Source organism: Gorilla gorilla, chromosome 1 (assembly GCF_029281585.2).
Source record: "Gorilla gorilla gorilla isolate KB3781 chromosome 1, NHGRI_mGorGor1-v2.1_pri, whole genome shotgun sequence".
NCBI classification, from domain to species: Eukaryota; Metazoa; Chordata; class Mammalia; order Primates; family Hominidae; genus Gorilla; species Gorilla gorilla.
In genome coordinates this window covers 117,373,131-117,396,617 of record NC_073224.2, presented here as the reverse complement: position 1 = coordinate 117,396,617, position 23,487 = coordinate 117,373,131, and the positions used below count along the sequence as shown (strand labels likewise).

General features: G+C 39.7%; 1 long non-coding RNA gene and 1 pseudogene across 1 annotated transcript; both read left to right on the top strand.

Moving 5' to 3' along the window:
* Window positions 1-42: 42 nt before the first annotated feature.
* On the top strand, window positions 43-23,264 carry LOC129525669 (myomegalin-like; annotated as a pseudogene).
* On the top strand, window positions 11,394-13,299 carry LOC134757139 (uncharacterized). Its single transcript, XR_010130819.1, has 2 exons — window positions 11,394-12,193; window positions 12,902-13,299. It is a non-coding gene; the product is annotated as an uncharacterized lncRNA (long non-coding RNA).
* Window positions 23,265-23,487: the final 223 nt, after the last annotated feature.

Here is a 23,487-nt window from a genome sequence, read left to right as displayed (position 1 = left end):
TTTTCACATCCACACTTATTTTTTGACTTCTGGGACCTGCAAATGCAACTGGTTGATCTTGAAGACATACCAGCTATGGAACGCCTGACCCAGGAAGTCTTACTTCTTTGGGAAAAAGCTGCTTCAGTAGAATCCCAGGGTCAAGAAATTTCAGGAAACCGAAGACAACAGGTAAGTTATTGGAATATAAACCTTATTTATTTATTTACTTTTTTTTTTGTATTCTTTTTTTTTTTTTTTTTTTTTTTTTTAGTAGAGATGGAGTTTCACCATGTTGGTCAGGCTAGTCTTGAACTACTGACTGCAAGTGATCCATCCTCCTCAGCCCCTCAAAGTGCTGGAATTACATACAGGCATGAGTCACCACATTGAGACAGGGTCTCACTGTGTCACCCAGGCTGGAGTGCAGTGGTATGATCACGGCTCACTGCAGCCTCAAACTCTGGGGCTCAAGGAATCTTCCTGCCTCAGCCTCCTGAGTAGCTGGAGCTGCAAATGCACACCACCACGCCGGGCTCAAACCTTATTTTTCTACTGTGAAATAAACCATGGTAAAGCTGTCAATCTCAGCTATTTGTGGAGGGTTAGTTGATGGTATTTCCTAGAGAAACTGTGCTCTAAAGTTTTCTACTTTGGTCGGTAGCAGCTATAGATGCCCCTTTCTGACATTTGTAGTTCTGAAAAGAGCAGCAGTTCTTTTGGACGCATACCAATAGTTATCCCTCACACTCATACCTAAGTCACCTCCCTCAACTGAATCTTTCTCTTTTGTCTGCATTTAACCATGTTCAGATCTCTCCCACTTAAAAAAAAAAAAGAGAAAGAAACCCCTACATTTGCCCCGATTTCTTTGTAGCTACAGCCCCATTTAACCTTTCTTCAATGCCAGACTTTTCCAAAAGACTTACTTGCCTGTACTCCCTGTCTCCATTATCATCTGTCTCACTAACTACTCACCTCACTCCTTTCTGGCTTTTAACTCTACCTTAAACAACTCTGTTGGTTATACATTATCATAGCTCATTATCTTTATAGCATTTATTACACTCACAATGACATACATCTATGATTAATGAATGTCTTTTTCCTCCACTAGATAGTAAGCTTTCCCCTAGAACCTAGAACAGAGTCTGTCCCATAGAAGGTGCTCAGTAAATATTAATTGAATGAATGAAGAATACTAGTAAGTCCTATTATATACATTTCCCTCTTGCCTGTCCTGTTTCCCTCTTACTCCTTTCTCTTGGCTGCTTTCCTGTGCTTCTGGCTTCTCTCCTTTTTCTTCTTTTTGCTCCCATGTTTGAATTCTACCTTACAGGTTTTAAAGATAAAAAAAAAAGATAATATGACATTGATTTGAAAATTATAAAATAGTATCAAAAGCTTAAGTACTAAGATAGTGGGCTTTTTAAATCATAGTACATGCTAATGCATTTTCTTGTTTCTCAGGATTAACTGTGGTTTCATGTCTCACTGTGCCATTTGCGTATTGCTGCTTCTCTCTTCTTTTCTCAGTTGCTGCTGATGCTAGAAGGACTAGTAGATGAACGGAGTCGGCTCAATGAGGCCTTACAAGCAGAGAGACAGTTCTATAGCAGTCTGGTGAAGTTCCATGCCCATCCAGAGAGGTAAGAGAGTGACTGTTTTTTCTTTTATTCTTTATTGAAATTTTTATTTCTTTTACTATTGTATTCTTTTTATGCCTTTTATTCTTCATTAAGTGCAGATGCTTATGATACTGAAGAGGGGAGGAAAAAGAGGGACAATTACCGGGGCTACCCACTTTGTCATTTGTTTTATGGATTGCTCTAAGCCTCAGTGTCAAAATCTTAAGTCGGGAGTAGCGCCTGTTTCACACAGCTATTGCAGAGATTAAATAAGAAGACAGCTTTGGTGTCTAAAACAATGCCTTGCATGTAATAAGCACTCAATGTATGTTCATTTCTTTTCTGTGATCCATGTACTGTTAAAGCCTGTTCTATTATAAACATAAGGCTATACCCTGTCTCTACTAAAAATAGAAAAATTAGCTGGGTGAGGTAGTGCACACCTATAGTCCCAGCTACTCGGGAGGCTGAGGCAGGAGAATCACTTGAACCCAGGAGGCAGAGGTTGCAGTGAGCCGAGATCACACCACTGCACTCCATCCTGGGCGACAGAGCAAGACTCTGTCTCAAAAAAAAAAAAAAAAAAAAAAAAAAAAAAAGGTAAGGCTACAATGGGGACTGATATTCATTTAATATCATCAAAGAAAATATATTAATTGGGATGGCTAATATCATCCTGGGACCACCGATAACTATCATGATGAATATAGTTTCTTCTACCTCTTGATTTTTGGTCACATATATGATACCTCTCTGGATCATTTTCTATTCTCTTCATTTTTTTTTCCCCTCATTTTGCCTTCCCTACTAGCCCCTTTTACTCTTTTTCAATTTTTATTATTATTATTATTTTTGCTATTCAGTTTCTTGTAATTTATTGTTGGGCTTTAAAAATGTTTTCTTTCTACCAGGAAAATGAAGGCAGAGGAAAGGTATGATAGGACCAGTTGATTGTGTTACTTTTTAAAGAACCTCTGGAGCTTTAGTTTTTATGAACCAGATTCCTTTTCAGCACACCATCCCACCGTCAAGTTTGATAACAAATGAGAAAACAAATATCTTCAGTAGTGGTTGTACTTGGCTCAGTCTTGCTCCAGTTTATATTTAGTTTGTCCTGGGTTTTAGTTTTTCAGAAACAAAAGCTTTTAGTCAAATAATGAAATTTCTCTTGTTTGGGCTATAGGGGTGTGAAATAAGTCTTAGGAGCTATAATTTTATGTGAAATTGGCCCAGAATCTAGCATAAGGGGCAAGCTTTTAAAAAAAGCAACAGTCCTTACTAATCTATCAACAGTGAACACAAATGCCACACAAAGACTACATTCATTTATTGTGTCCTGGAGAATAATTACTTTACAAAGTCGTGTGGCTCAAAGTGGCATTGTTGGTTCTTTGGAAGCAAATGTGGACTCACTACAGTTGATGTGTAATCCATTTTCCTTCCATGTGGCATGTTTAATCAGCTCTGAGAGAGACCGAACTCTGCAGGTGGAACTGGAAGGGCTCAGGTGTTACGCAGTCGGCTAGAAGAAGTTCTTGGAAGAAGCTTGGAGTGCTTAAACAGGCTGGAGACCCTGGCCACCACTGGAGGTAGGGAACTGGAAAGTGTGCAAATTCATCACAAGCTTGCCTACTGAGCACTGGCGGGTCAGACTGCAGCCCAGGATGGAAAACCTTGTTTGCACTAACCAGAAAGATCCTTGTCTGACTTTGGCAGAATTAAACGGTGACTTACTAATGATAGAACTGGTACAAGTAGCATCAACTACAAAGTGAAACTCACTTTAGCCTACATGGATCTCACTGTACATACATATCAATCCCTAAATTGAATGGTGGAGGTTGCAAAGTGTATTAGTTTTTCCACTTTTATTCATTCTTATCCCTAGCCCCTTCTCATTGCCTCATCCCTTCTGTGAGCCAATAAAGTTTATTGTTCCCCCACTTTTACAATCCATTTCATATGTTCCATATCATATCATAAATGCATGTGTGTGTATTATTTTTGCCATTCAGTCAACTCCTCTTTGAGAGCATTTTTTTTTTTTTTTTTTTTTTTGAGATGGAGTCTCGCTCTGTTGCCCAGGCTGGAGTGCAGTGGCGCAATCTTGGCTCACTGCAAGCTCTGCCTCCTGGGTTCATGCCATTCTCCTGCCTCAGCCTCCTAAGTAACCGGGACTACAGATTCTGGCCAACATGCCCGGCTAATTTTTTTGTATTTTTAGTAGAGACGGGGTTTCACTGTGTTAGCCAGGATGGTCTCAATCTCCTGACCTCGTGATCTGCCCACCTCAGCCTCCCAAAGTGCCGGGATTACAGGCATGAGCCACCGTGCCTGGCCAAGCATTTTTTAAATCAAAAGAATACAAGTTTTAAGATGAGAGAGCAGGAAAGAGATTGAGAGTCTATAAGAATGACTTCGCAGAAGTGATATAATCCTTATCAGAAGGTAATCAAAACCAGGAGAGTAGTCTTGTAATAGTAGACTGCAAGTATTGGGAAGGCCAAGTTAAAGAACAGAGGCAAAAACTATGAAAGTGATCATAGTCAACTTTTATCTCCAATACTGTCTCAGAGTTGACTGTTGTACACAAGTGAAATTAGATTAAGTACAGATTCAATTCTACTTAAAATTTGTTCTTTATTGATTCCTTTAGGTTTCTTTAAACCAAGGTCATGCTATTTAGTCAGAACGTGACTTCTAGAATGGTCTTCCAGAGTCAGAATTCTCTGTTTACAAAGATAATTTCAAATATAGTATCCCTCTTTATATTCAGTGTTTCACCAAATAACTCATTATAGCCAGAAGAGGGTATTGCTTCTTCCATTTGTGGCACTAGATAGGGTCCTATGTTTTTCACTATTTAGGACGTATACTTTTCTCCATATAAAAGTAATAGGCTTCAGGCTTTGAAGTGCTTGAATAGTTTAGAAAGAAATGTTACAGGTGTATGTTTATAGTTTTAATCATTGTCTCAATGCTTTCTTGTGGCAACACGACAGGTATAAGGAGAGGGACACCAGAGATTGTATTTCTGATGTCTTGAATATCCATAGTGTGAAAAGTAACCAAGATTGCTTTGCAGCTTTGTGGGTTCAACATCATGAATTTGTATTTATTTCCTCTGGTTTTAAGTTTCCTAGGTCAGAAGCCGAGGTTTCAGTTACTTTAAATATGGAATTTGGGAACAGGGTTTGAGGCTTTCTAGCACAATAAATGTGACTGAATACCCTTTCTAAACTAAGTAGGGCACAGCTTTTTTTCCTTCCATATTTTTTTTTACATGACACTTTATTTCTTTCACATGTTGACATGGCTTGTATTACATTCTAAATTTCGTCTGTTTCTGTAACTTTAGCTGTGTCTGTAACAGATAGAGCATCAGTCAAACCAGAGTGGACAGGGAGAAAATGTTTTACTGGGGAAGCACTCTGGAATCTTCTGATTAAGTCATTTGCAAAAGATTGATAGCTATAAGCCTTACTCTTAATGAATCTGCCATTTCAGTTTCAATGGCTTTTGAGGAAAAAGGAGTCATTTAAGGAAGGAGATAGGAAGTGTAGGCCGATCCATCCACTTTTCTTAGTCTCCCAATTTTAAGAGACCTTTTCTTGCACAAAATTTTTTGTAACTTTCCAGAAGTAAAGAGGAAGGTAATGGAGCCATAGAAATGTCAACCCATCAAAGACTAGTTTGTCGTGTCGTTACAACAAGGCATGTAGGGAACATCTTTCCTTAATTTTACTAATAGACCAAGGAAGCCTTCTGAGTCCGCTAGTAAGATTCAGTTCTGGGTGATTCTTGGTTTCTAGTGGCTCATAGTGATTACAGTTTATGTTAATAATCACTCCTACTTCTGTCAACCTGCAGCAAGAGTAGATTGATAGCAGGATAAATTAAAAGTCTGATCTTAATGTCATAAATATGACTAAAATATGGTACTAACTTTCTGGTCTAGATAGCTAGAATGAGGCTTGCAAACAGTGTTGTCTGGAGAGAGCTTGCTGGTCTAACAACTTTGTGTGATAATTTGGCATTTGGTTAGAGAACATGAGTCTAAATTTTATAATCCACACATAGATCATGCTGTGGTTGGACACATCATTTAATAATATTTAGCGTGATATAATATTCCATTTTCTCTTCAGGAGCACAGACTCTTTCTCATACTGGATTATTCTACCTTTCACAGTCATTTTTCAACATGACAGTAATTTTAGATAAAGCATCCTGTGCTTATAGAACCTTGTGCTTGAGTAAAAATAATCTTCAAATAAAAATAATGAAGTAAATTTTTACTTAGGCCGTGCTTAATTGGAAGCATAGAACTTAAATTGAGAAAAAAAATCCATATGATAGATTTTGTTTTTCTCATGTTTCCTTTTAAAATAATAGTAAATAATGCAGGGTAATGGTTGTAAGAGTTCAGGGTAGATGAAGTCTGTAGGTTTTAGAACTATAGAGTTGAAAAGAACCTCTAAGAGGACTTATTTAATGAGTGAAATAAATGTCCTTAGGTAGATATTGTCTCTAAACTCTTTTCTATTGAAAGTTTATAGTATTGAAAATTTGATGATTATTAGTACCTAGTACTAATAAGTGCAGTGGTCTTATCTCCTGGTCTGCCCAGGAGTCCTAATTTACATGTGCTTTGGTTAGCCTAAGGATAGAAGACTGTAGTTGTATTGAATCATTATCCTTTTGGAGAAGTAGAAACTCTTTCCATAATTTTAGTGGGATTTCCTACCCCCAAAAGTGTTTTAGATTATGATTTGGCCTTTTCAAGTCACTTGAAACAGCTACTTTCTGAAACATGTGAGCTGGAAAGCCCTAAGGCTACTTAAGAGATGTTACAATTTAAAGACAAAGATACACCATAAAGGGGTTTGGCTGCAGACAGCAGTTTTCTACCACTTCTGTTCCATGATCAGAATCTGTCTAGATAGAGAATTTTATTTCTTAGCAGAAACTATGGAGGACTATATGGAATCTTAATAGTTTTCTTATGGTCCTGAAGGGAATGTGTGCAGGTGAAATTGTAGTTTGATAGGAGGCCTCTTTTCCTTGATTCTCTCCATAACATTACAGCACCATAACATTAAAGTCGGCAATAGTTGGTTCATGACATGAAAATGTGAGCATTCTTGTAATGAACGCATGGCAGTGTACCTGGGAGTCAGAGTGAAATGGGGCTGAGATTATTAGACACAAGGGCCCAGTACCGAAGGAAAGAACACTTGGCACTGCCAACTTATTCATGCTTAAAATTTTAGTTCTTCAGATCACCTTTTAAAATGAATAAAATATGATCTCTTGCTATGTTCTAAGTAGCTATATGGAAAAACATCACTCCTTTTCTGTTGATCCGATATTAATGGCTTAAAGGAAGATAATAATGACTACAGAGTAGAATTTGGGGGAAATGGTCTTGACTCCACCCAGTTTGGACTCATTACTAAAGAACATGTCATGAGCCAGGTGTGGTGGCATGCACCTGTGGTCACAGTTACTTGGAGGCTGAGGCGGGAGGATCTCTTGGGCCCAGCAGTTCAAGACCAGCCTGGGCAACATAATGAGACCTCATCTCTAAAGCAAAATCAAAACAAAAAAGGAGGTCATGAGGTTTCCCCTAAGGCTTATTTATGCATGTTGGAGTTTTAAGACAGTTATCATTTAATGATGATTAATCCTTTTTGTAAGGCACCTAGTCCAAAGAGTTCAACCTACTTTACTGGCAAATCCTTACTTTTGCAATGTCCTTTGAGGCAGAGAGCAAAGAGTGTCATTTCAAGCCTCCTGCTGGAGAAACAAGTATTCAGAAATGAAGAAGTGCAGGTAGAATGAATCAAGATCATTCAGATAATAACATCAAGTATACAACTTCCTTTTGCTGATACTATTTAGGTTCTATGGCCTTCAACTTTCTCAGCCTTTAACTTACAAGCCCATGGACCACTTCCGTTTACCTACAATAACAATAATAATAATATTGTTTAAGGATGGTATTTATTGAGTACACACTGTGTACCAAGCGCTGTTCTAAGCACTTCAAAATCAGCAAACCCTTTAAAGTTCACAACAGTACGGAGTGGATAATACTCTTACCCCTAGTTATTAAATGAAGAAACTTAGGAAAGGTGATGACTTGCCTAAAGTGACATAACTAACGAAAAAAGCACAAGTAAAATCTAGACAGTCTATCTCCATAGTTCATGTTCTTAATTATTATGCCATACTCAATTTAAAAAGTTCTACAATAGTATGAATTTTTGCCTCAGTGATAAGAATACCTTATATTTGCATAGTGCTTACATTTTCACCCAAGGATTTTATGTTCTTATGTTTTAGAGGCTTATTGTTGTGTGCTTTGTAGAATTAGATAGCTGATAGAAAATAATCCTCTAAATCTAAGTAAGAGACATCTTGATATCACCTCCATTTTGTGTTGCTCAGAGCCTAGAAACTTCCAAGAACCACAAGTTGAGAACTTTTATTGAAGTCTCAAAAGTTTTTGGTGAAATTGCCAGTCTAACATGTAAAACTTAATCTCGAAGAAGCAAGTTAAATGAACAGATTCTTAGCTTTCAGAGAATCTAAAGGTGGCAGACTATTTTATATTTTATCAAAAAATAAGCACAAGAGTCATCAATATAAAAGCATAGGTACCTTTAAATTAGAAATTCAAAGTATTCGAAGTTAGTTCTGAAGATAGTGTTTCGTTGTGCTATAAAAGTTTAGAAAAGGGTATCACCCACACAAGAGAAATTCTCTCATTTATTTAAAAAATGGGCCGGGCGCGGTGGCTCACGCCTGTAATCCCAGCACTTTGGGAGGCAAAGGCGGGTGGATCATGAGGTCAGGAGATCGAGACCATCCTGGCTAACACAGTGAAACCCCGCCTCTACTAAAAATACAAAAAATTAGCTGGGCGTGGTGGCGGGTGCCTGTAGTCCCAGCTACTCGGGAGGCTGAGGCAGGAGAATGGCGTGAACCCCGGAGGTGGAGCTTGCAGTGAGCCGAGATCGTGCCACTGCACTCCAGCCTGGGCGACAGAGTGAGACTCCGTCTCAAAAAAAATAAAAAATAAAAATTAATAAAAATAAAAAATGGAAAATGGTAAAAGATGTCTAATGTAAACTTATGTTCAGGACCTTGTATGAGATAACTTACTCTTTTATTTCCATATTTTCTATAAATTTTTTAGCTTTACCCCTCAAACATGGGAGAAGTTTCAGCATTTTAATTCAAATTGGTAAAAGGCTGAGCAACCCTTAAAGCTGCCATAATGGAAGAAGACTGTGAGCTAGCTTAAAAAAGAGAGAATGAAGGGGAAGAAACAAAACCCCTGTGTAGTAGAGTGTCGAGATGAGATGAGCATTTATTTGTCTCTGTCGAATTCCTTATGAAGCCAGAACCATAGCATCCTGCTCTTAAGTGAAATAAGACGGAGCATTATCCAAGAATGCAGACATGGCACCAGAAAGGCTGTCAAGATAAGTGGAGGGCAGAAAGTGTCAGATAAAAACCTTCAAGACCAGTGATAGTCACCCTTTCCAATTCTTGCTTCTGGAACCTGGCAGGAATGGTCCTGGGATATGGGCCCAGCTTGACTCCACAACCCAGCAACAATGGTAGGGGATGAGGATCCTGACCTCATAGAGCTGAGCTTTCTTCAACTACAGGATCCTTCTCTAGCCGCAAGTTCAAATGAGAAACAATGTGAACAGTCTGTTTTCTGTCACTGAGTGAGACAATTCATTTCCTTTGCTGGAAAAACATAAAAGATTGTGATCGCTACTGTTGTACAGGGAAAGATTTTCCAAAGTAAGCATAACATGATATGGGTGTCCTAGGTAAATTAGTATCCTGGGTTCGGTAAGTTTTTAAAGCAGCAAAAGATTAGGGAATGTGTCCATACACCTCTACTCAGCTAGCATCCTGAGTGAGATGGTTTCTGGGGTTGGTTTGAATGAGTAAGTATTGGAAATTCCTCTTGTACACTGTCTGCCACAGACCTCTAAAGATGCTGAGTGGTAGAGGTGGTAGAGGCTACACTGAACAGGACCCTTCCTTGATCCAAAGTTAACACAAAGTTCATGGTGTAGATGAGGAAACCTAAGCTGTTATTACCAGCATACTTACTACCTCTTAGCACTTCCATGAGATCAGCCTGGGCCATTGCAAATATATAGATGTGAACTGCCCCTGCTTACCTTCTCTGCATTGGGTAGTGAATGCTCATGATTCAGGCAGAACCTTTCATGCCTGGATGTCTGAACTCAACAGAAGGTTCTTTGGTCTTGGAGGAAGAAGCAAAGATAAAGATCTGATTTGTCACCAGAAGAAAAAGTGAGTGGCTTCTGTCTAAGAGTGCACAGTCTTGACTTATTGGCACAGCTCTAGTGAGGGCTAGTTGTGTAACCTTGGACTCACCACCTGATCTCTTAGAGGTCCAGGTTAATCAGTGGTCAGAAGTGGAGTTGTAACTGGTTGGTTGCCGAGGCTAGGATCAGAACAAGATTTCAAGATTCTTTAAGTTGGGGAGGTTCTATAAGACACAGTGAGTGTCACAGTAGATTTTCTTTGATAAATTAACCATAATAAATTTCTACACTTCCCGAAAAATACAATAATGTAAAACATAGTTGTTGGTCTTAAAATGTATGAACAGTCTTAATTTCAATATAAGAAGGAAGAAATACCCTAGATTTGTGCTGTCCAATAGGATAGCCACTAGACACATGTAGTCATTTAAATATGTTAACTTAAATAAAATTTAAAATTCAGTGCTTTGAAATGTGGGCCATACTACTCACATTTCAAAGCTCAATAGCCATATATGACTGTGTCCACTGTACTGGGCAACACTGGCACAGAACATTGCTGTCATTGCAGAAAGTCCTCTTGGTCAGTGCTGCCTTAGACCTTTGCCCACACCACAAACTGCAGCTACTTGTACCTTAGAGCAAGGTGTAGATGTTTGGGCCCTAGAGTAGCTGTGTCCATCTTTGGAGAATGAAAGGATGGGTTAAATCCCATGGGGATAAAGCAGTGCAAGAAACCCTTCAGGCAAAGGGTGTCTGCATAGAATAAGAGTTTGAGAGAGGTAAGGAGGAAGGGAGGTTAGAGGAAGAAATTAGGGAACAACTGAATCGTTGGGTATCTTGAATCTTGACTAGACCTGAACCTTACTAGGACACAGGACCCCCAGAGGGAAGTTCCTCAGAGAGATTGTCACCCTATGCACAACTGATCCCAACAATAGATACCTCCTAGAGATTCAGGGCAGCTCTAATCTCCAGGCGGTCAGTGGTGGGGAAAGGGTTAGGCATGTTGGACTCATATTATGGAAGAGAAAGTTTTTATGTAGCCAGGCAGCGGGGAATAATTCAGGCTTTCTTGACATTCGAGTGGGGTAACCAGTGCATCTGACAGTCGGCTCCTTAGAAATGGGTCTGTGCAGGCAAAGTCAGCTTATGTTGTGAGGCTCAGGCTTGAGTATGAGTAAGAAAGTGTCTGTGATACAAAAAGTTCTATTTTTCTTTCCAGCCCTGCTGGCTAGGGAGAATTTCTTCCCCATGTATATGGAGAGAGGAAGAAATCAGAGGCAGCTGGCAAAAAGAGTATAATTTAACCTGCTGTCTGGAAGCCATCTGTGAAGGGAATCACTTTTCTTTACTGGACTTGTTTCCAGGTGCAGCTGCAGGGGATGACACCAAAGATGCAAGCACTGAGTTCACTGACAGTATTGAGGAGGCCGCACACCATAGTCACCAGCAAGTAAGTCAGTGTCAGGGTCTGGGGCTTCCAGGGTGGATGACACACAGCCCTTCTGAGGTCTGATGGTCTCCTGCAGCCCCTGTGGACTTAGAGTGAGAAGGTATCTTTTTATATAAACCACTTCTCAGTCATCTTCCTGTTCTCCTTGAGCTTCCCAGCTGCCTTTCCAACCCATGTTTTCACTCCCATTTTTCTCTCCAATCCACCCTTTGGTTTGTGTTGTATCTCTTTCTTCTGCTTCCTGCCCCCTCCTACCCACATTAGTCTCTGTTTATTTTCTGTAGCTATAGCTTCAGAATAATTTTTACTTGCAAGACAATGGACACATTCTTCTTGGGCTTTTTGTAATTGAAACGCACCACAGAAGACAGGGAGTCATCGAAGGGCTGCTCGGGGAGGTGGCAGGGCGGAGGACCTGCTTGGGAAGAAACTCCAAGAAGATTGGAATGCTTCCAAAGCAAGGATCTTTCTCAGTGAAATCTCATTATACAAAGAGAACCTTATGCAACCTGACAAACCACTGAGGTCATGGTGACTCAGTGATCAGCAGATGGTACTTCAACAGCAATCCCCTGTCAAACCTCAGAACTTGAGGCTGAAACATTGTTTCCACCCACCATCAGTGAAGATGTAACTAGCATGTTACAAGAGTGAATAATCTGGACTTCAGAGATTAAGTCACCAATAGTGATCCCACAAGCACTCACTGGAACTCCTATAATGTCTCCACTTTGTCCATGCCATTTAGCAATCTCATCTCCTAGATGGACTGTGCCTATGATTCTTAAGGAGAAAGTGAATCATTGGTAGGTATCCCACACAAGCAGCTGGACTTTCCAGTGATAGCTTTCTTGGGGCTATTAGGAAAACTAAACAAGAAATGAGGCTTTCTGGGTCTGCCTGTATGTCTTCTGCATAAGAAAAAGAGGAGACATCAAATCAACCAATAAGAAAAGCCCAAGTGAGCGTCCTCAAATCTTTTGGGATTTGGCACTTGGGGACATGAGTAGTTGTCTGGGATATGTCATGTTCTCAACAGTTTCTTTATAGTAGTAGGATCACCTTCTTATAATAGGATCACCTTCTTGTTGCTATAGCTGTATCCGACCTTCCCTTCTCCCTTGAGTGCTTGCATGAGCTCCACTTTTCCTTTTGCTTGAACAGCTTCTCCTGAGTCCTCCTTACCGATGGTTGTGACTTTAATTATATACATCTCTGTCCCTCCAGACAGATCCCTCTGTCCTCACTCTCTGATTTCATTGAGGATCTTGGGTGAGAAAAAGGGACCTTCAGGGTGAACAAATGTCTACTCTGACACAGCTAGATTGGGAGGTTGGCTGGTCACTGATGGTTATAATGACTGTGGGACAGGATTAACTTCAGAATAGATGAACAGGAGACACAGATATGAAGACAGTTTCTGATTGATATGGTCTGAAGTACTCCTGGTATTGCAAGTCATTTGCTCTAATTCTCAATTGTAGGCAAACTGATTGGTAAGTTTGCTTCTTCAGCCTTCTTTCCTGTAGCCTAGCATGGAAAATCTGACCAGACCCCATTTTGAGAAGGTCAGCCCACCCTGGAATGAACTTTTTACATTAGGGCATTTGTATTTCCCTCACAATACTTGCCACATTACTTGGCATAGGAGAGACGCTTAGTGTAATTATGAGTTAACAAGACTTTGGATCAGGGCTTGACTCATGATAGACAAAGTATATGCCTGCTGGATGGAAGAATCTCTTGGGTAAGCACCATTTTTCTTTCTATCACCTTTCCTTGAAAATACATCTTCAGTTTTGGGTAGGAGGAATCTTGGTGTATGAAATCATTGCAAATTTACTTCATCTTTTCTGGAGTTTGAGGTTGTGACTCTCCTGCTACCAATTAAATAAAGCTTACTTTGCCATAAGTGTTTTGTGTTCAGATTCTCAAAATTTCTTTGCTTGTTTCCAGGAAAATGGTCCCTTAAGATAGATTTTGAGCTTCTCCTTGTTATGTCCTTGGAAGGTAAACTTTTGCTTGACACCAAGCTCCCTTCCTACTCCAAGCATTCATATGCTTTTCCTAACAGACACATCCCACCTTGTCTTTCTTCCAAGGTGAGAATCACCTTTTGGCCAATGCAAATTGCTTCCTCATTTTTTGGACTCATCCACCTCGGGGAAGCCTCAAGTCTGGCCATGATAGTAATTTTCCCTAGATTATCTCCCACAAAATTCTATTCTCAAGCAGATATAAGATCTATAATAAATACCTATGAAATTGCTGTGAGAGAAACTAGAGTATCAACCATTGCTTTTTTTATGTGAAGTTTTGTAATGGACAAAAAGTTAATCAAGAATAAAGATTCAAGCCCAGGTAGTGTGCATCTATAGTTGCAGCTACTCAGGAGGCTGAGGCAAGAGAATCTCTCGAGCCCATGAGTTCGGGGCCAGCCTGGGCAACATAATGAGACCCCTCACCTCTTAAAGAAAAAAAATCAAGATTCAAATACAAAGAACAGACGTTAGTAGACAAAGTGTGATAAACTTGAAAAAAGCTATTTTAAAAAAAGTTATTTTCGATTGACAAATTGTAATTATATACATTTATGGGGTATGATATGATTATATATATACACACACATATGTATACACACACACATATGTATACATACACACAATATGGAATGAGTAAACCAAGCTAATTACATATTCATCAACTTGTCTACCTATCATTTTTGATGGTGAGATATTGGAAGTTTACTCTTATTTTGAAATATACATTATTATTGGCTATAGTCACTCTAGTATGAATATATCTTAAGACCTATTCTTTTTTTGATACCTTTGATCAATAATTCCCCCTACTCTCCCTTCCCACTCTACCAGCCTCTAGTAACCACCATTCTACTCTCTGCTTCTATGAGTTCAACTTTATTAGATTCCACATATAGGTGAGCTTATGTGGTATGTGTGCCTGGCTTATTTCACTAAGCATAATGACCTTCAGATTCATTCATGTTGTCACAAATGAAAAGAGCTCTCCCCCAATATTTTAAGGTTAAATAGTATTCCATTGTGTATTATCTGCCACATTTTCTTTACCCATTTATCTACTGATGGACCTAGGCTGGTTCTACATCTTGACTATTAATGAATAATGCTGTAATGAACATGAGAGTGCAGATATACCTTTAACATATTCATTTCAGTTCCCTTGGATATATACCCAGAAATGGGATTACCGGATCATAGGGTAGATTCTATTTTTAGTCTTTTGAGGAAACTCCATACTGTTTTCCACACAATGTAGTAATTTACATACCTATTCACAATGTGTGTATTCCCTTTTCTCTGCATTATTTCTAACATGTCATTTGCCTTTTTGATAAATGCCACTCTAACAAGTGTGAGATGATATCTCATTATGGTTTTAATTTGCCTTTCCCTAATGATTAGTGATGCTGAGCATTTGAGAAAAGCTAATTTACATTGTGACAGATATGAAGCAATAGGGTAAAAACAAAACAATGTCATTCAAACAGGATATCAGATTTGCACAGAGGCCTTTGTGGGGCAAATGGGAACCCAGCACACAAAAAGTTGAATTATATGAAGCAATATCACAAGTGAGTTAGGAAATCTGAAAAAAAAAAACCAGTAAGAGAGATATAATTAAAAATAGACCTAATGGATTCACACTATCACTACAAATACTGGAAGCCCTGGGGTTTCATTTGGGGGAAAGAAATATTTGCTTTCATACATGATCAAAACTAATGAAAAGGCTAGATCCTGAGTTACTTTTCAGGCATTTACATTTAAAATTTAAAGTTAGCCAAAGAAAGTCCACTTTGAGATGGAAATATGAAAACCCAAATTAGCCTGGGGAAAAATCAGATCCCTAGGCAATGTTTGATTTTCTCACTTTAAAGTGGGAAATTAGATCAGATGTACCTTAAGGTTTTTCTGGTGTTAACATTCATGGTTCATGATTTTTTCTTTTTAAAGAAAATAGGTATATTGAAACCAATAGAACAAGATAACATATATCCAGAAGGCACTTTAATAATGGGTAAACTTCATTAAAGTTAGACATTATTTTTAAGCAGAAGGAACCCTTAAGGCCTAGAAAAGAATAATGCTGTGCCCACATTCAAGACTAATGGCAAAGTGTGTTTTAGTTAAGTTACTTGGAAAGAGTTTATATAGAATGAGAACATCACGTAGTTTAAATGAGGGATGGGATCATAAGCTTTCAGAAGTGGTTTTATTTGGTCCCCATTGCTTTGTTTTGTCACAAATGCTGGGGGGCACATATGGAGATGGCCACCAGCCTGATTAAGCCTGTCAGCAGAGTCTTAGAGACAGACATTCCCAGGAGCCTGCCAAATCTCAGGCTCACAAAGTCCAAGTAAGATTGGGTGCCTGGGAATTGAGTGGCTTTGTCTAAGGATCTTTCTTCTTTGACCTGGGTGCGCATGTCTTCACAACCTCAACTGCTATGCTACTGAACACCATTGCACATGCATACTGTGAATCGACCCTACCACAAACCTGTGACCTACATTTGAACATAACTTTGTTATGGGGAATAGCAAAAGTCAGTGGCTTTGCACCAACCCCAGCAGCTCTGTCAATCGTTGATCCATATAAGCTGTTCTGGGCCCTGCTCTCTTCAATGTATTGGTGACCTGAATGGAGATATAAAGCATATAATTAATTCTACAAGTTATCCCGAATCAGGGGGCCACTACATGATTTGTGGAAATGCACATCAAATATTTGGATGACTTGGATAATTGAGAATGATTCAGTATAGCCAGAATGAATTTATAAGTGATAATTACAAGTCACAATATTTATAGAGAGAAAAGAAAACAACATGACTCAGCAACAGCTGTGGGGGAGGGGTGGAAAATTCAGAGGTCAAAATTGACTCGAAGTTAAGTAAAAGCTCCGAATGCTGCCACTGAGAAGAAAAAGAAGCCAATGTGACATTGGGACGTATTAAGATTAATATTGGACAGACAGGCAGGAACTCCTTGTACTAAAGTAATTAGTCGTATGCTAAGTAGATTATCATACTCAGATTTTGATTTCTACACTTTTAAAAGCATGGGAAAAGACCAAAGATAAGCCCAAAATGAACAATAATAAAGTCTAAAAGTTAACAAATTCCCATTTGAGGAAAAGCTCTAAGATCTGCTTTAATTAAAACATTGATGAGTAACTTCAAGAGTGTCCTCGAGAAATAGAAAGGTGCTGGGCAGTTGTTCCTGCCTGTGTTTCTTCCACATGCTGAGATTTGTAGAGAGAGTTCGTCTGGCAGCATCAGCACAAGGATAATAACCAAAAAGTGAGGTTGGCGGCTGGGCAGGATGGCTTCACCTCCACCTCCCAGTAGCTGCAGAGTGTGATTCTTCTGCTGCCAATGAAATAGTTGGTGTTGTCTTCCCTGTAGCTCCACGTTATTCTAATTCTATAACTGTGTCTGCCGACTGTTTCCCCAGTGCCGAGTCCCCCCTCTCAGCTGTCCTTGAGGGAGTTGGAGTTACAGGCAGGGCATTAGGCTTTGCGCCCTGATATCTTAAGCCATCATCTCCCGCCATCCAGGACTCAGGTATTGCAAAGCTGATGAAGCTTCCTGACTTGTGAGAAAACTCGCAGGGCTCTGTCTCCTCAGGAAGAGAAAGAATCACCGTATTCACACCCTCCAGTCCTGTTTCAACCTCGTTTGTTTGCATTTGTTTTAATTTCTTATGTGCTTTTCTCCCTCACCATCTCTGGATTCTCCTCTTCTCCATGGGGAAATTCCTCCTGCTCATTTTGTGTGTCCTTCCCACCCAAACCAGTCCCCAGGGCCCTTATGCCTGACTAAGGAGGTTCTGGTTAGGGAGTTTATTTTAGATCTGCTTTTTTTGTTTGTTTTTGTTCTCGTTGAAAACTGCCTTTGCAATCTCATGTTTCTCCTGGGTCCTCTTTAATGGCCTAACTTCTTCAAACCATGATTTTCTTTTAGCTCATCAAGGTGGCTTTGGAGAAAAGCCTGGCAATTGTGGAGACCCAGAACCCATCTTTTTCCCCTCCTTCCCCGATGGGAGGGGACAGTAACAGGTGTCTTCAGGAAGAAATGCTCCACCTGAGGGCTGAGATCCACCAGCACTTAGAAGAGAAGAGGAAAGCTGAGGAGGAACTGAAGGAGCTAAAGGCTCAAACTGAGGAAGCAAGATTCTCCTCAGTGTCCCACATCAGGTAGGACATTCTTCCCAGGGAAGGGGAGCTTGCGGGTCATGAGGCACCACAGCCAAGGGGTGCCTATCCCAGGCTCCATGCATTAATATTTCTACAAATTCTTTAGATAGAAGTAAGTAATATTGGCTAATGATAATCACTTTCTGTTATTCAAATAATCCTGGTCTTAATTCAGTATAACAGTGCCCACTATTATTGTGCATCTGCCAGTCATACATATGACAGTCATGGTGGAAACCTCCTTGTTACATGACCTGTATTACAGTTTTTAATTGACTGAAACGTATAAGGAATCCTAGCTACCTAATATGTCTCACTGGTATATACAGAACCAGAACAGTTCACGAAGGAGGAGGAATTTTTGTTGTTGTTGTTGTTGAGATAGAATCTCGCTCTGTCACCCAGGCTGGAGTGCAGTGGCGCGATCTCGGCTCACTTCAAGCTCCGCCTCTTGGGTTCATGCCATTCTCGTGCCTCAGCCTCCTGAGTAGCTGGGACTACAGGCACCCGCCACCATGCCCAGCTAATTTATGGTTTATTTGTTTTTTTAGTAGAGGCAGGGTTTCACCTCGTGATCCCCGTGCCTCGGCCTCCCAGAGTGCTGGGATTACAGGCGTGAGCCACCGCACTCGGCCAGAGGGTTTCTATAGAGGCCCCTCCCTTTCCTCTCAGCTCTCGCTCATAAGTCCTTGAATCATAGAATATCAATTTTAATCATCTCTGCTGCTTTAGTAATTTTACAAAAATAGCAGATAGCTCATTCATTGGTTAGATTGGCCACTCTGTCTTTGATGGCTTTTTGTCAAAAGATACTTGGAGAACATGCTGATACTGTAGGGCTGATCCATTTATTCATTCACTCCCAGGACTATAATCATCACTGTCTGTTTAAAGTACAGCTGTACAACTTCTAAATCATGCCCTATTGTTTCCCTGCATATTACATGCCACTTAAACTTCCCTGAATAATGTTAGCACTTTGAAAAGGACCTACACATCTAGCCTCATGTCCTTGTTTCATAGCTGAGGAAACTCAGGCCTAGAAGGTTTCAAGTGACTTGCTCAAGGTTGCATAATAGTCTGTGGCTCCCAATTTCTAACATCTAAACCTTGCTTATATACTGTATACTTTGTCAAACAATTTTTTAAAAATTCTTGTGATTGTTCTAAGTGCTGATTCTTTTGCTCTGAATTACCATAACTTTTTCCTTCTACATATTATTTATATGTAGCATATTATTATATTATTATTAAGTAAAATAATAGCATATTATTTTACTTAAAATTTTGTATGTGTAAACTTAATTGAGTTGTCATGGGTAAAAACAGTACATCTCTTTTGATTCTCTAGTTGAACCTACAATCAAACCCTCTGTAGATATCCCTGTGCATTATTTTCCTTTGTCCTCAGAGTTACTAACCTGAAACTCTGATTTGTTCAACCCTCCACCCAACCTACAGAATCACTTATACTGTAGAAGCTAGAATCTAATGCATTGTTCTTCCTTTCAAGAAGGTTTTGTTGTTTTTTTATTTGTTTGTATTTTAAAACATCAGTTAATTTTTAAACATGAAGTTAGAACATAATATTAAATATTCTTTTCCATATACACCTGTGCCCTCTTTATCCCCTTTCCACATCCCAGTTTTGGTAAAATACTTATCCCCTTTTTCTTTATTGAGAAACTATCTCATAGATTGTCTGTCTGTATCCTAGTCCTATTTTCCTCCCAGAAACACACCAGACAAGCTCTTCTCTAGATTCCAAGACTCCTGGATTCTGAGAAAAATCAATCTAGGCACATAGGCCATTGCTGATCCTTCAAGTTGTGAATTACCCGTTTCCTGTGCATCCTCTAGCTCAGGGGTTCTCAGTTTAGCATGCTTAAGAATCACCCGTGGGCCGGGCGTGGTGGCTCATGCCTGTAATCCCAACACTTTGGGAGGCCAAGGCGGGCGGATCACCTGAGATCAGGAGTTCGAGACCAGCCTGGCCAACATGGTGAAACCCCTTCGCTGCTAAAAATACAAAAATTAGCTGGGCGTGGTGGTGCATGCCTGTAGCCCAGCTACTTGGGAGGCTGAGGCAGCAAAATTGCTTGAACCCAGGAGGTGGAGCTTGCAGTGAGCTGAGATCTCGCCACTGCACTCCAGCCTAGGCGACAGAGTGAGACTCTGTCTCAAAAAATAAATAAAAATTTAAAAATCACCTGTGGAACTTAAGTAAAATGTGGATTAATAGGCCTTAGCTCTACAGCTTTTTTAACAAGCACCTTATGGGATTCTGCTGTTGGTATTTCTCAGGTCTGCAGCTAGTACAGCAGGGATTGAATGACTTCCCAGTTAGACCCTGAGCTAGCCATATCGTATATGCAATTTCATGTAAGCATCTGCTAACTCCACTAGGTAAGTGTTATCATCCTTATTTTATATAAAAGGAAACTGAGGCTCAAAGAAGTTAAGTGAATAGACTTGTTACAGCCATGTTTGCTTCCACTCAACCCTAGTATGAGTTTGTTGTTGTGGAAACAGTTTATCTGGAATGTCTTGGTGCAAATTAGCTGTTTTGGTCAATTTTCTTTCTTCAGCAAATATGAATGATTTATGTAGCAGGCACTTGTGTAAGCACTGGGGATATGGGGTGAATAGGACAGACATAGTCCCTGCTCTCAAGAAGGTTATCTCTATCATGTGAGCCAGACATAAAGCAAACAATTATCTAAGTACATTTTGATTGTATTAATGGTACTGATTAGTGTTATTTATTTATTCTGTGTTCCTAAGTCCCAGTGGTTTGAAACTGACTAATGATAAATAGAACTGTAGAATTCATAACAATAAATTTGTTACAGAAAAGGTCTTATTTTTTAGCAGCGTAAGTACTCTTGTTTATTCCAGAGGCTACTAAAAATTAGAACATATGAGGCTGCGTGGCACAAGTAAAGAAAACTAGCCTGCATGGGCTCTGAAATTGAGGCAGTAATTAATAGCTTACCAACCAAAAAAACTCCAGGACCAGACAGATTCACAGCCGAATTCCACCAGAGGTACAAGGAGGAGCTGGTACCATTCCTTCTGAAACTATTCCAATTAATAGCAAAAGAGACAATCCTCCCTAACTCATTTTATGAGACCAGCATCATTCTGATACCAAAGCCTGGCAGAGACACAACAAAAAGAATTTTAGACCAATATCCCTGATGAACATCGATGCAAAAATCCTCAATAAAATACGGGCAAACCGAATCCAGCAGCACATCAAAAAGCTTATCCACCAGGATCAAGTGGGCTTCATCCCTGGGATGCAAGGCTGGTTCCAACATATGCAAATCAATAAACATAATCCAGCACATAAACAGAACCAAAGACAAAAACCACATGATTATCTCAATAGATGCAGAAAAGGCCTTTTGACAAAATTCAACAGCCCTTCATGCTAAAAACTCAATAAATTAGGTATTGATGGGACGTATCTAAAAATAATAAGAGCTATTTATGGCAAACCCACAGCCGATATCATACTGAATGGGCAAAAACTGGAAGCATTCCCTTTGAAAACTGGCACAAGACAGGGATGCCCTCTCTCACCACTCCTATTCAACATAGTGTTGGAAGTTCTGGCCAGGGTAATCAGGCAGGAGAAAGAAATAAAGAGTATTCAATTAGCAAAAGATGAAGTCAAATTGCCCCTGTTTGCAGATGACATGATTGTATATCTAGAAAACCCCATTGTCTCAGCCCAAAATCTCCTTCAGCTGTTAAGCAACTTCAGCAAAGTCTCAGGATACAAAATCAATGTGCGAAAATCACAAGCATTCTTATACACCAATAACAGACAAACAGAGAGCCAAATCATGAGTGAACTCCCATTCACAATTGCTTCAAAGAGAGTAAAATGCCTAGGAATCCAATTTACAAGGGATGTGAAGGACCTCTTCAAGGAGAACTACAAACCACTGCTCAACAAAATAAAAGAGGACACAAACAAATGGAAGAACATTCCATGCTCATGGATAGGAAGAATCAATATTGTGAAAATGGCCATACTGCCCAAGGTAATTTATAGATTCAATGTCATCCCCATCAAGCTACCAATGTCTTCGCAGAATTGGAAAAAACTACTTTAAAGTTCATATGGAACCAAAAAAGAGCCCACATCACCAAGTCAATCCTAAGCCAAAAGAACAAAGCTGGAGGCATCATGCTAGCTGACTTCAGACTATACTATAAGGCTACAGTAACCAAAACAGCATGGTACTGGTACCAAAACAGAGATATAGACCAATGGAACAGAACAGAGCCCTCAGAAATAATACCACACATCTATAACTATCTGATCTTTGACAAACCTGACAAAAACAAGAAATGGGGAAAGGATTCCCTATTTAACAAATGGTGCTGGGAAAACTGGCTAGCCATATGTAGAAAGCTGAAACTGGATCCCTTCTTTACATCTTATACAAAAATTAATTCAAGATGGATTAAAGACTTACATGTTAGACCTAAAACCATAAAAACCCTAGAGGAAAACCTAGGAAATACCATTCAGGACATAGGCATGGGCAAGGACTTCATGTCTAAAACAACAAAAGCCAAAATAGACAAATGGGATCCAATTAAACTAAAGAGCTTCTGCACAGCAAAAGAAACTACCATCAGAGTGAACAGGCAGCCTACAGAATGGGAGAAAATTTTTGCAATCTTCTCATCTGACAAAGGGCTAATACCCCAAATCTACAAAGAACTCAAACAAATTTACAAGAAAAAAACAAACAACCCCATCAAACAGTGGGTGAAGGATATGAACAGACACTTCTCAAAAGAAGACATTTATGCAGTCAACAGACACATGAAAAAATGCTCATCATCACTGGCCATCAGAGGAATGCAATTTAAAACCACAATGAGATATCATCTCACACCAGTTAGAATGGCGATCATTAAAAAGTCAGGAAACCACAGGTGCTGGAGATGATGTGGAGAAATAGGAACATTCTACACTGTTGTTGGGACTGTAAACTAGTTCAGCCATTGTGGAAGACAGTGTGGTGATTCCTCAAGGATCTAGAACTAGAAATGCCATTTGACCCAGCCATCCCATTACTGGGTATGTACCCAAAGGAATATAAACCATGCTAGTATAAAGACACATGCACATGTATGTTTATTGCGGCACTACTCACAATAGCAAAGACTTGGAACCAACCCAAATGTCCATCAATGATAGACTGGATTAAGAAAATGTGGCACATATACACCATGGAATACTATGCAGTCATAAAAAATGATGAATTCATGTCCTTTGTAGGGACATGGATGAAGCTGGAAACCATGCTTAGCAAACTATCGCAAGGACAAAAAAACCAAACACCTCATGTTCGCACTCATAGGTGGGAATTGAACAATGAGAACACTTGGACACAGGAAGGGGAACATCACACACCGGGGCCTGTTGTGGGGTGGGGGGAGCCCCGGGGGGGATAGCATTAGGAGATATACCTAATGTAAATAATGAGTTAATGGGTGCAGCACACCAACATGGCACATGTATACATATGTAACAAACCTGCACATTGTGCACATGTACCCTAGAACTTAAAGTATAATAAATATATATGTATATATATAGAAAAGAAAACTAGCCTGCATGTCATGAGTCCAAGGTTTCTAGTGATGGTGCTGCCACCAAGAAGCTGTGGAAGTTTGGGCAAGTCTCTTACTCTTCCTGAGCCTTGGCTTTCTTGTATATAAAAGACCTTGTGGTAGGTCTCAGGTTGCTTCATGCTCTGGGGTATGTCTGAGTTTATCGTGGGCTGAGATGTGGGTAAGAGGAACTGTTAGGAACTGTTGTCAGGACCAGA